The following is a 12,211-nucleotide window of genomic DNA, read 5'->3' as shown; positions in this document are numbered from 1 at the left end:
TGTCAGTCACATATATAATAAGTACAGTGACAGTGTTGGTTACTGTACTTGTTATTTAGTGTTAAAATAAAGCATTTATTAAAAAAAAACAATAGTGTTTTTGTCTCTTTAAAATAGCCATCCGGCAATTCATCAGCGGCATACATCGGTACCCGACAATTTAGAACAGGAAGAATAGAGCATCACACATAGATTAGATAGATAGAAACATGTCAGTCACATATATAATGAGTACAGTGACAGTGTTGGTTACTGTACTTGTCATTTAGTATTAAAATATAGGATTTATTTTAAAACAAAAATTGGCGTGGGGTTCCCTGTAATTTTAGTGTCTAGCGGAGGTTAAGCAGATGGCTGGGGCAGATGTTTGAAGCCTGGGAAGGGGGTTATACCCATGGAGCTTCCCAGGCTACTAATATCAGCCCCCAGCTGAATACCTAGCCTTTACTAGCTATTAAAATGGGAGACCCAAAAAAAAATGACGTGGGGTCCCCCCTATTTTAATAGCTAGCAAAGGCTAGGCAGACAGCTGGGAGCTGATATTAATAGCCCAGTAAGGTTGCCATGAATATTGGCCCCCTCCCAGGCTAGAAACACCTGCCGTCAGCCACCCCAGAAATGGCACATCCACAGGATGCGCCAATTCTGACACTTAGCCTCGCTCTTCCCACTGCCCTGTAGCGGTGGCAGTGGGGTAATAGGGTTGGGGTTGATGTCAGCTTATAATGCCAGCTGACATCAAGCCCAGGTTAGTAATGGAGAGACGTCTATAAGACACCCCCATTACTAACCCCATAGTGAAAATTAAAAAAAAAAAAAAACACCCAGAATAAAGTTCTTTAATTGAAATAAAGACACAATTCTTTAATGTTCTAAATTAAACTCTACTTACCATCATGCCCATTCCAGCTGAAGCCAACGATCTCCTGCAATAAAAGTAAAATAATAAACCAACCTCATCCTTACCTTTCCATGGTTCCCAGGACGGCTTCAGCTCTGCTACATTGACATGACAGGCTGGATCGCAGCAGAACGCTGCCATCCAGCTTGCCATGCCGCAGACACTGAGAAGCTCCTCAGTGAAGCTCCTCAATGTCTGGCTGTGACGGCATCCAGATGAGCAGAGTTCATGTCCAATGAACTCAGCTCACCTCATGCACGTCACTGACAGCGTGGGAGAATTCTTCTACGCATGCGGTGCTGGCAAATGACATCACTGCTTGAGCAGGAGAATTCTCACACGCTGGGAGGGCATTGAAATGGCAGGCTGGAAGGTAGCAGAATGGAGTGCTGCAAAAGACTGAACACTTATATTCTTTAGACGTGGGACTCTTTCTCTTCCCCCCTTCCTTACTGAACAAGGGGTTAATATACTATACAGTAGTCTGCTATTAAAAATAAAAGCAGTGAAGGAGCACAAATCTGCTAACCATGGTCGCCATCTAGTGGATACCTCAAAAATCACACTCTGAAAGAGGGGGAACATAAGTCTTATCACTTTAAGGCTATGTGCCCACGATGCAGAAATGCTCAGGATTTTTTCCTGAGCGTTTCAGCATCTCGCTGGCAGAAAAAAACGCATGCGAATTGTACATGTGTTTTCCTGCCAGGGACATGCGGAAATGGAGCATTATTCTCTGACATTTCTGCATTCGGATTGACAAGCGCTTTCCAAGCGATTAGCATCACTTGGAAAGTGCTTTTGACAACTAGGTCACACTATATAAATCCATGCAAACGGCATGGAGTTATATAGTGTGACCCGAGAGAGTGGTTAAAAATAAAAAAATAAATATATACTTACCCTCCGATGGCCCCCGGTGTCCTGCTCACTCCGTTCTCCCTTGCCGGCAGAGTTGGATTGAAAGACCTGCCGACGTCAGCGTCGCGTGACCCGTAACATGACTCTGACGTCAGCGCAGGTCCTTCAATCCACCGCGAAGTGACTGGAAGCAAGGAGGAGCACAGCGCAGGCTGCCGGAAGGTAAATATACATTTATTTTTTATTTTATTCTTTTTTTACAGATTTTTTAATGGTACCTGGGTGTGGATGAGACTCTCCTCTCCTCTACACCCGGGTACCATCCGCACATTAGAACGCGCCAATTATGCAAGTACAGATGCAGTCTTGCGGAATTGGCAAGTCAATGGCGGCAAAAACCCAGCACTTCCGCAAAATAATTGGTAGTGCTGTGTTTTTTTTCCGCAATGATAATCCGCAGGGGAAATCTCCGCAGCATGTGCACAGCACATGCGGATTATCATTGGGGAACATTGCTGCCCTTCTACCATGCGTTTTTAATGCGTTTCCGCAGCTGCAAAAACGCTGCAGAAACGCATTAAAAATGCATCGTGGGCACACAGCCTAACATGTGAAATGATTATTAGGTGGTGAACTGCTGCAGATTGAAGGACTTCTGGGAGCGGAACATCCAGCATGACCGCCTTTTAAAATAGTTCCTGCTTACACAGCAAAACTGTCTGAAAACCATCACCACCAACAAGGAATTTGATAGACTGTACAAAAGATACTCTCTCTTGATACGTCTAATTTGCAGGCACTACACTCTTTTTTTCCAGGAAGCCCTGTGTGTGGATCACACGATACATATATGTGACAACTAGACACCACATCTTGTCTATCTGACGCCTACCAACCAAGACTATGATACGGTAATCAGACCATCGCAGTCTCCCTGCTCTTCCTGTCCCACTGCGACAAACAATCGGGTAATTTGCTAATCCTATCTGCTGTCCGCTGAGCTGCTATTTCTCCCTATTACCGGGGAGTTGTAATGGACAAATACCTAAAAAAAAAAACAAGCAGAGAAACCCGCCACCTTACAAGTGTTTCTGCCGCTCAACACCCAATCGCCATCTACAATGTACAAAGGTAAACTTACTTCGAAACCATCTAAACAATCTGCTAAGAATCCACACTGCCAACTCACTTCCCCAAAACTAGATTCATCGCCTGAACTACAGATGGATGATAGTTTATCCCCACCACAGCTCTCTACGCCACCGAGCTGCCCTGGATCCTCTGTTCATGACTCTACACAAGCAGCATTGGTGGCTCAGGAGTAGTGATGAGCGAGCATGCTTGCTATTGCTAGGCGCTCGACAAGTGTTTCCAGGGTTGATCGGTGGGAGCTCGGGTCCCCTCCCTGCATGTTTGGCACTCTTTACAGAGTCAATGAACATGCAGGGATTGTCTGCCACTCACTGTAATGCTGCAGCCATGTTGGTTGTGGCATTACAGTGATTGGCTGGCCGCACAGTGTCATCAGGTCTATATCAGACCTGGCGCCGCCATGCTCGTCACAGTCACTCCGGAATCAGACAGTGTACGGAGAGGTGCTGCTGAGCTAGGGAGAGATTTGCTTGTTTCCAGTTAGTGTAGGTGTACCAAACTATATTAGAGACACATATCAAGATATCAAGCAGGCAGTGTATATAAGCAGTCAGGGTATATAGCAGACTGCAGTGCATATAGCACAAGAGGCTCCATTCCAGTTTTGTCTGCTGCTGCTGTTAGACACTTCTAGAAATAAGCCCAGGTCTCAGGGGCCAGAATTTTTTTTTTTAAATCTTAATCCTCATTATTTGCTTAAAAAGTAATCCAGAGAACACCATTTTTCTGCGCCATTTGCTTGTTGGCACTGCAGAATACAACCAGGTCCTTTCCATGTTAAAGCACTAAAAATCCATCTATTTACAACTGTGGTTTGTCCGTCACATGGATCACATATAATTGCGCTGATAATGTTGCCATTTCTGGCCTCCATTAAAAAATTTTCAGTGTGTCAGTGAAGCTATTGAAGCAAAAAAAGAAGAAAGAGACAATGTAATATGGAAATGCACACCTATGAGTCAATAGTGTTAAATCAAAAAATTCCAAAATTTATTAATGTGTACTGACAAGCTATTGACACCATATTGCTGTTCAAAATAGTTACCTACAGGCCAGGTATTTAAAACTGTGTTTTCTCAGTCACACGGATCAAATATACTTTTTCAGAAAAAACTGCCATTTCTGGCCTCCATTAAACATTTGTTTCAGTGTGTCAGTGAAGCTATTGAGAACAGTTTGCTGTTCAAAATAGTTACCTACAGGCCAGATATTTAAAACTGTGGTTTGTCCGTCACGTGGATCACATATAAGTTCGCTCCAAATTCAGTCATTTGTAGTGAGCGCGGAAGATATTGTCCTCCATTTAAAATGGGCAAGGAACGTAGCAAGGGACGGAGAACTGGACGTGATAGTGATAGTGCATGCAGAGGCCGAGTTCGTGGGCAAGCTGAAATTGTGCCACAACAAACACCCACATCTTGTCACTCGAACTCCCTATCCCAATTAATAGAGGACTGCAGAACACCACTATTGAACACAGAGCAGTATGAAAAGGTTATTGTTTGGATAGCAGATAATGCTTCCAGTCACTTAGCCACCACCACCGCCTTGTCTTCCACACGGCCAAGTTTCTGTAGCCGTGAGTCTGGACCGCATGTTCCTCACCCTGAACCTTCTTCCTCCCACCATGCCGAGTGCCCGGAGACAACTGATCCCACACTTGGACACTCCGAAGAGCTGTTCACTTTTCCATTTATAGATTCGGGCCTCTCGCCCAGTCCACTTGAAGTGGTGCAAGAGGAGATCGCAAGTAGCGATGCCCAAATATTTGAGCAGCCACGGTCACATGAAGGCGTTGGTGGGAAAGTGTCACAAGAGGTGGATGATGATGAGTCACAATTGCCAGAAAATCAGGAGGAGGACCAGAGTGCGCAAGTGGAAGACGAGGTTGTGGATGATATAGAAACTGACCCAACCTGGCAGGAAGACATGCAGAGCAAGGAGAGCAGGGAGGCAGAGCACCCAAAAGGCAGGAAGAAGCAGTGTGGTGGCCGCAGACAGAAGGCAGACAGCCATTCCCTGTAACACCAACACAAAAGGAAGTTGCCAGTACAACTGTTAGGTCTTCCCGAGACTGGTTGTTTTTTAAAGACTCTGCCGATAACCCCAAAAAGGCCATTTGTACCACCTGACAGGCCAGCATCAGCAGGGGTGGCAAAATGACCAGCCTGACCACCACCAGCATGATCAGGCACATGGCAGCAAAGCAACCGACTTTATGGTCCAAACCCCAGGGTCCAGGAATAGTGTCTGCGGGTGGCACCATGGCTTCTTCCGCTGTTGTGGATGCACACCAATCCACTGTCCATGGTGCATGCGAAGATGCCTCCTGCCCTGCATCTGTCATTGCACACTCTCAAGTAGCAGCATCAGGAAGCACGTCCACGTCTTTCTCCCAGCGCAGCGTTCAGTTGTCCATACCCCAGTCCTTGGAACGCAAGCACAAATGCTCAGCCAACGCCCTACAGGCCACACTACTAAATTCCCACATTTCGCGACTGCTTGCGCTCGAAATGTTGCCTTTTAGGTTCGTGGAGACGGAAGTATTCCGTAACCTGATGGCGGCGGCCATTCCTCGGTACTCTTTCCCCAGCCGCCACTATTTATCCTGATGTGCCGTACCCGCATTACACAAGCACGTGAACCAAAACATTAGCCGTGCCCTCAAGAAGCAGTTATCGGGAAAGTCCACCTAACCACGGAGACGTGGAAAAGTGCTTGTGGGTAGGGACGATACATCTCGCTGACGGCACACTGGGTTAACATAGTGGAAGCCGGGACCCAGTCGGAGCTTGGGACGGAACACGTCCTCCAGACGCCAAGGATCGTAGGCCCTAGGTAAATCAGGGTTGCCCCCACAGTCTACAAATCCTGCACCTCATCCTCCTCAGCCTCCACCTCCTCTTCAGCCTCCATCTCCGAAATGACCACATTAGTCACAAGCTGGAATTACTGCAGCACTGCCTCGGCCAAGCGGCAACAGGCTCTGTTGATGCTAATATGCTTAGCTGACAAACCACACAATGCTGAAGAGTTGTGGACAGCTCTGAAAGAGCAGGCAGATCTGTGGCACACACACCGCTGAACGTACAGCCAGGCATGGTCGTGTATTACAATGTCCGGAACTTGGTGGCAGCTCTGAGGCAAGGCGAGGCGAGCTCACAAACATACCATGCATGGCCCATGTGCTTAACCTCGTGGTTCAGTGATTTCTCAAATCCTACTTGAAGCTGCCAGATCTGCTTGTTAAAGTACGCCGCCTGTGTGCCCATTTTAGAAAGTCACCTACAGCTTCCGCCACCCTTGCCGTGTTTCAGCGGAGTTTGCAGCTTCCAGCTCACAAACTGGTGTGTGATGTCCCCACACACTGGAACTCTACACTGCAGATGTTGGGAAGGATTTGTGAGCAGAAGAGGGCAGTTATTGAGTACCACCATCAACAAGACCATCGGTATTCAGTTCAGACTCCACACATAAGACCTCAGGAGTGGACATGGATGTCAGACATATGTACCATCCAACAAAACTTTGAGGACTCTACCAAGATGGTGAGCGGCGATGATGCCATAATTAGTGTCATCTTCCCACTTCTCTGTCTTCTGAAACGCTCTCTGCTCACAATCAAAGAGGATGCATTGCAGGTGGAGCACAATGAGATGGAGCAAGGAACCATATATGGTGATTACACACAGCCCAGCCTCATCTCATCCCAACGTGGATTGGGTGACAATGAGGAAGAGGAGTAGGAGGAGGAAAAACAGGAGCAACTTTGATGCGCTATAAATGGTTCTATCTGTACAACTGTCATACCGTCTGTTCAGCGTGGATGGCCTAATGACAGAGAGGAGGAGGAGGAGATCATGGTCAGTCATTCTCTTTGTGAGGACACAGAAGTCTTGCCTGTTAGCGGTCTGGCATGCATGGCTGAGTTTATATTACGCTGCCTTTCCCATGACCCTCGCATTCTCAAAATTTTGGTTGACAGTCATTACTGGTTGGTGACACTTCTAGACCCACGTTACAAGGATAACTTTATATCTCTTATTCATGAGGTGGACTGGTCTACAAAAATGTGGCAATAACAGAAGGCCATTGTTGCGGAACTATTAAAAAAATTCCCATCTGAAAACGCTGGCAGCAGAGGTCACAGTTCGCTGGACAACCAAGGGAGAGAGACAAAACTTCAATCCAGCAGAGGCAGGGGAACACTGTTAAAGTTCTGGGAGAATTTTCTCAGCCCCTTCAATCTCACAGGCCTGAGGCGTGGTGTACTCTCACAAGGAGTGCAAAGTTTTGGAAGATGCTGAGGGAGTACCTTGCCGACCGTACCAACGTCCTGCGTGATTCCTCTGTGCCTTATAATTATTGGGTATCCAAGCTGGATACGTGGAATGAACTGGCTCTCTACGTCTTGGAGGTCCTTGCCTACCCTGCTGCTAGCATTTTATTAGAGCGGGTTTTTAGTGCCCCTGGTGAAATTATAACTAATAAGCACATCCGCCTGTCAACTGAAAATGCTGACAGGCTGACTCTTATAAAAATGAAGGGCTGGATTGGGCCAGATTTCTCAACACCACCGAATGATAGCAGGGTAACATAAACTCAAATCCAGTGTCTTTATTTGGGAGGTGTATTCCCATGCACCTCTTCACACCCACACATGGGTATACGCTTCCTGATTTTGGCTATTTGCTCTTGTCCTCCTCCTTTTCCTCATCCTCATCCTCCACCACCATATCACCAGGGTGACCTTGGTCCGTGATGCAACACCCACATCATTTTTTTAAATGGTGTTTATGATGCCCGTAAAAAAAAAACGTATACAGTATTTTCATGTATACCCCTTGCATTACAAGTATAGGAGACCCTCTCCTTTCTGATGGGAACATTTTTTATGAGGCCCTCCTCCACGTCTCTTCGAAGGGAAATTTGAGTGCCTCCAAATTTTTGGCAACCATTGCATTCACTGCATAGGCAAACACAATGGGAGACCCATTTCTTAATAATGGGAACATTGTTTTCAGGAGGCTCTCTGACCTCCACGTCTCTTCCAAGGGGAATTGGAGAGCCTCCAAATTTTTGGCAACCCTTGCATTCACTGCATAGGCAAACACAATGGAATACCTACTTCCTATTAATGGGAACATTGTTTTCAGGAGGCCCTCCTCTAAGTCTCTTCAAAGGGGTATTGGTATTCAAATTTTGGGCAGCTCTGCCACTCACTGCATACGCAATAACAGTATAGGAGACCCACTCTTTGTCAATGGGAGCAATAAAACATAGCCGGCTGATGGCTCTCTAAGAATAGTGAGGGCTGACTGCTAGCCCTTTAAGAATAGTAAAGGCCGCCTGATGGCCCTTTAAAAATAGGCTTTGTGACTTTCAGAGTCCCTGCTTCAAAAATGAGACACAATGTGTCTGATGATATCTCACACACCACATGGCCAGATAACGTTGTAAAATGTTAAAATGACATTTCCTGGTGAATGCATTTGTCTTGGATGAAAGCAATGCAAAAGTGCAAAAACACATCAAAAACGCTAAGTGTGAACATAGGCCAAGGTGTGGAGGAGTACTTTTGTTTTTGGTTATTTATTTTGCTTTATATACAAGTCATTACCCTGGAAAGGATGTTCCTTAACATATTTCCCAAGAAAATCCATTTTGGTTTCGTTTTTGTATGTTTTCTTGTGAGTCCGTAAAAGTGGCGTAATACCTCTGACAACGTTGTTGACAGCAGTGATCTGGGAGTTAAAATGCTTCCAGGGGTCTTGCCCATACTGTTTCCATGTCACTTGACCGCTGTTCCCATCGATTTTGGCAATTTTTAGGCTCTCTGCAGACCGCCGGGGGGAGCCGCCGGAAAAATGCTTGAGTTTCTCATAGACTTACATTGGGCTCGTTGCTCGGGTTGAGCACCCGAGTATTCCAATGTGCTCGACCCGAGCATCGAGCACGCAAGCATTTTAGTGCTCGCCCATCACTAGTGTTCTGCGGTCCCCTATTAATTGGGACTGGAAGGTCGAGCGACAAGATGTGGGTGTTTGTTGTGGCACAATTTCAGCTTGCCCTCGGCTTCGGCCTCTGCAAGCACCATCACCATAAAGTCCAGTTCCCTTTCCCTTGCCACGTGCCTTGCCCATATTTAATGGAGGACAATATCTTCCATGCTCACTACGAAAGGCGGAATTTGGAGCGAATTTATATGTGATCCATGTGACGGACAAACCACAGTTTTAAATAGCTGGCCTGTAGGTAACTATTTTGAACAGCAAATTGGTGTCAATAGCTTCACTGACACACTGAAACAAATTTTAATGGAAGCCAGAAATGGTAGTATTTTCTGAAAACGTATATGTGATCCGTGTTATGGAGAAAACAGTTTTAAATACCTGGCCTGTAGGTAACTATATTGAACAGCAAACTGGTGTCAATAGTTTCACTGGCACACTGAAGTAAATTTTTAATGGAGGACAGAAATATTTCAGCGCAATTATAAGTGATCCGTGTGATGTACAAACCACAGTTTTAAATAGCTGGATTTTTAGTGCTGTAATATGGAAAGAACCTGGCTGTATTCTGCAGTGCCAACAAGCTAATGCCGCAGAAAAACTGTGTTCTCTGGATTGATTTTTTAATCAAATAATGAGGATTAAGACCCACAAAAAAATTATTTCTGGCCCCTGAGACCTGGGCTTATTTTTAGAAATATCTAACAGCAGCAGCAGACAAAACTGGAATGAAGCATCTTGTGCTATATGCACTGCAGTCTGCTATATACCCTGCCTGCCTATATACACTGCCCACCTGATAACTCTGCAGATGAATTAGTCCTCAGAAGGACTGTTTGTTGAGAAACAATCAAATCTCTCCCTAATTCACCAGCACCCCTCCCTACACTGTCTGATTCTGGATTGACTGTGACGAGCATGGCGGCTCCAGGTCTAATATAGACCTGATGATGCTGTGCGGGCAGCCAATCACTGTAATACCACAACCAACATGGCTGCAGCATTACAGTGAGTGGCAGACAATCCCTGCATGTTCATTGGCTCTGTAAAGAGCTCCAAACATGCAGGGAGGAGACCTGAGCTCCCACCGAGCAACCCCGGAAACACTCGGCGAGCGCCGAGCATCTCGAACAGTGAGATGCTCGGCGAGCATCGAACATTAGCGAGCATGCTCGCTCATCACTAATCTTAACAAAGACCCAGTGATCATAGAACGAGCACAGAGATTGAGTCCCCCAAGGCCTAACGGGGCAGTGGAAATGGTAGACCTCGCCCGGTCATAGCAAAATACCTCAACTGGGCTGTGAAAGAAAAGGTCATGAGTAGTGTTGAGTCACCCCCGTAGTGTGCGTGTTCGGTTCGGTTTGTTGAACACCGGCATGTTCGCTGAACGGTTCGTCGAATGGTTCGTCGAACACTGTCGAACACCATTAAAACCAATGGCAGGCAAACAAAAACACATAGAAACACATAGAAAACACATAGAAAACACCTTCAATGTACAATGTGCCTAGATGCCCAACTAGGAATACTGGTGGTGCCACTGACCAGTCATTATATCTGACTGAACAATCAGGAGTAGTGCTGAGCCACCCCCGTAGTGTTCGAGTTCGGTTCGTCGAACACCCGTATGTTCGTCAAACTGTTCGTCGAACACCTTCGAACACCGTTAAAACAAATGGCAGGCAAAAGAAAACACATAGGAACTAGAGATGAGCGTTGTTCTACTCGAACTGTTCGCCAATCTCAAATTCGAGCTGTTTTGGGCGGTGTTCGAGCCGGTCGGCGAACACGAACAATTTGAGAAAAATTCGGCTGTTCGAGGTTATGTTCGATAACTGTTCGTGCACCAAAATCATAACTGGATTTTTTCTCAGTAATGATGAAAATTAATGTTAATACGCAGTTTGAGTGTACAGCGGGGCGGGGGGAGGGGCAGGGGATGGATCTCTGCAGGAACAATGAAGATCTCCATTTTTTTTTCTCTTTCCCGCATTTGCAGTGGGGAGGTGCAATCTGTCAGCCTATCAGCAGCGCACACACGGAGCGAAGTGCTTTTTTTCACACAAGCAAGGGCATGTGTGATTGGCAGTGTATGTCACATGTCCTTGCCCTATAAGACCAAGCCATTTTCCCCGTCGCCACCATTTTCTCACTGCTGCAGCTGCGTGTTAGACGGCACCGCTGTTGCTGTGTGCGCTATACCTTGTTAATTTCAAGCCAATTTTCGCACAAATATACAGATAGCTTGGGAGTAGGGAATAGTTGTGATTGCAGTCCTTTTAAGGACTAGGTTACAGCATTTCCTACGACTTTTATCAGGCAGGTCTGTGCTCTTAAATAGATAGATTGTGGGAGTAAAGACTAATTGTAATTGGAGTCCTTTTCAGGACTAGGTTACATCAGTTCCTATCAGTTTTTGCCAGGCAGGTCTGTGCCAGTGCTGTGCAAGTTTTTTTCACAGCATTTGGCTGAATCTAGCAAAGCTAATCCTTTTTGGCCTATTGCAGAGTGTGTTAGTCAGTGGAGTAGCCTATCTGTGTTGCAAGATATACCACCTGTGTATAGAATACCAATTTTTTTACTGCACCTAGTGAAGTAAAATCTTTTGGGCATAGCATCATTCTATTAGTCCATCTATACTGACCTCCATCAGGTTGCAAACTGAATATAATTTTTTTCTGCATCTAGCTCTGAAAAAATATTTGGGCTTCTAGCAGTGTGTGGGACTTGGTCTATTAGTCCATCTATACTGACCTCCATCAGGTTGCAAATTAAAAATAATTTTTTTCTTCATTTAGCTCTGAAAAAATATTTGGGCTTCTAGCAGTGTGTGGGACTTGTTCTATTAGTCCTTCTATACTGACCTCCAGCAGGTTGCAAATTGAATATAATTTTTTTCTGCATCTAGCTCTGAAAAAATATTTGGGCTTCTAGCGGTGTGTGGGACTTGGTCTATTAGTCCATCTATACTGACCTCCATCAGGTTGCAAATTAAAAATAATTTTTTTCTGCATCTAGCTCTGAAAAAATATTTGGGCTTCCAGCAGTGTGTGGGACTTGGTCTATTAGTCCATCTATACTGACCTCCATCAGGTTGCAAATTGAATAAAAAAATTTTCTGCATCTAGCTCTGAAAAAATATTTGGGCTTCTAGCGGTGTGTGGGACTTGGTCTATTAGTCCATCTATACTGACCTCCATCAGGTTGCAAATTAAAAATAATTTTTTTCTGCATCTAGCCCAGCCAATAGTTTTGGCCTAATACCACAGTTTGGCCACTCAGC

This window comes from Phyllobates terribilis, unplaced genomic scaffold (assembly GCF_046119375.1).
Source record: "Phyllobates terribilis strain yellow unplaced genomic scaffold, ASM4611937v1 Scaffold_12__6_contigs__length_324123572, whole genome shotgun sequence".
In the NCBI taxonomy this organism is placed as follows: domain Eukaryota; kingdom Metazoa; phylum Chordata; class Amphibia; order Anura; family Dendrobatidae; genus Phyllobates; species Phyllobates terribilis.
The sequence above is the reverse complement of the archived record's forward strand: the minus strand, read 5'-3'. Positions refer to the sequence as shown.